General features: G+C 42.1%; 1 pseudogene; it reads left to right on the top strand.

The window, feature by feature from the left end:
* Positions 1–252: 252 nt before the first annotated feature.
* LOC141503689 (U6 spliceosomal RNA) lies at positions 253–350 on the top strand (annotated as a pseudogene).
* Positions 351–1,147: the final 797 nt, after the last annotated feature.

Below are 1,147 nucleotides of genomic sequence, written 5' to 3'. Positions count from 1 at the left end.
TAGAGAGACTAAGATTCAGAAAGGTATATAGCTTTGGAGGGAGCAGCTAGGAATGCTGGGTCTGGATTCAGAAAGACTCAAAGAATTCAAATTCAGACTCGGACACTTCTTGGCCTTGTGACCCTGTACAAGTCACTTAACCTGCTTGTCTCAGTTTCCTCATCTGTAAAATAAGCTGAAGAAAATGACATACCACTCCAATATCTTTGCCAAAAAAAAAAAAATCAAATGGGTCACAAATAGTCAGACATTGTGCTCACTTCGGCAGCACATATACTAAAACTGGATACAGAGAAGATTAGCATGGCCCCTGCACAAGGATGACATGCAAATTCATGAAACAAATAGTCAGACACTGAACAACAGCTTTGGAGGGTCTCAATAGTACTAGAGGCCAAGAGGCTGGATTTACATCCAGGTCTTCCTGACTACAACCAAGCCCAAGCTCTCCATCTAATCTACATGCCATGACAACCCGACAAACACTTCTTGGTCAATTGACCCTAGGCAAACCCACCAACCAGCATTCCTTCAACATCTACTTGATACTAGTGACTCAAGAGTTGCAAAATGAAAGTTCAAATCCTTCAGCTAATGAGATCCAGATCTTATGGCTTATCATCCTACCCAAATACCACATTTTGCATTTAAAGAAACTGAAAGGGGTCATCAGGCTAATGAGGAGCAGGGCCAATCCTAGAGCCTAACCAGTTCAAAATTGGTTTTTCCCCTGTATCACCCCTACAGATCTCAAACTTATTTGATGGACCTGTCCATGTCCATCCTCATATAAATATAAGTTCAGTTTCCCCTATTCCTTTCCTCTAGGAAATTTGGAGACTTTGGGGAACAAGGGCAGATGGAATCAGGCAGGGCTACAGAATGGAGTAGCCTAGTCTCCTCTAAGATTACTCCGTTCTACAGGACAAATACACTGAGAGCCCTCTAAGTGCTCAGCAGGTTCCTAACCAGAGCTGGGACATTGGATTATTGGCAACATTATGAGATGCAATGTGTTCCCCTCAATGCTCTAAATAATCCCATTTCATTAAACAAATATTAAGTCACTATTCTGTTTGAGAATCAGCCCCTGCCCTTGGGGAGCTTTCTATTTGTGGGGTTTGAGAGAATTAGATAAGTACAATGG

The sequence above is a fragment of the Macrotis lagotis genome, chromosome X, assembly GCF_037893015.1.
Source record: "Macrotis lagotis isolate mMagLag1 chromosome X, bilby.v1.9.chrom.fasta, whole genome shotgun sequence".
Classification (NCBI taxonomy): Eukaryota; Metazoa; Chordata; class Mammalia; order Peramelemorphia; family Peramelidae; genus Macrotis; species Macrotis lagotis.
This window is presented reverse-complemented; position numbering and strand designations above follow the sequence as displayed.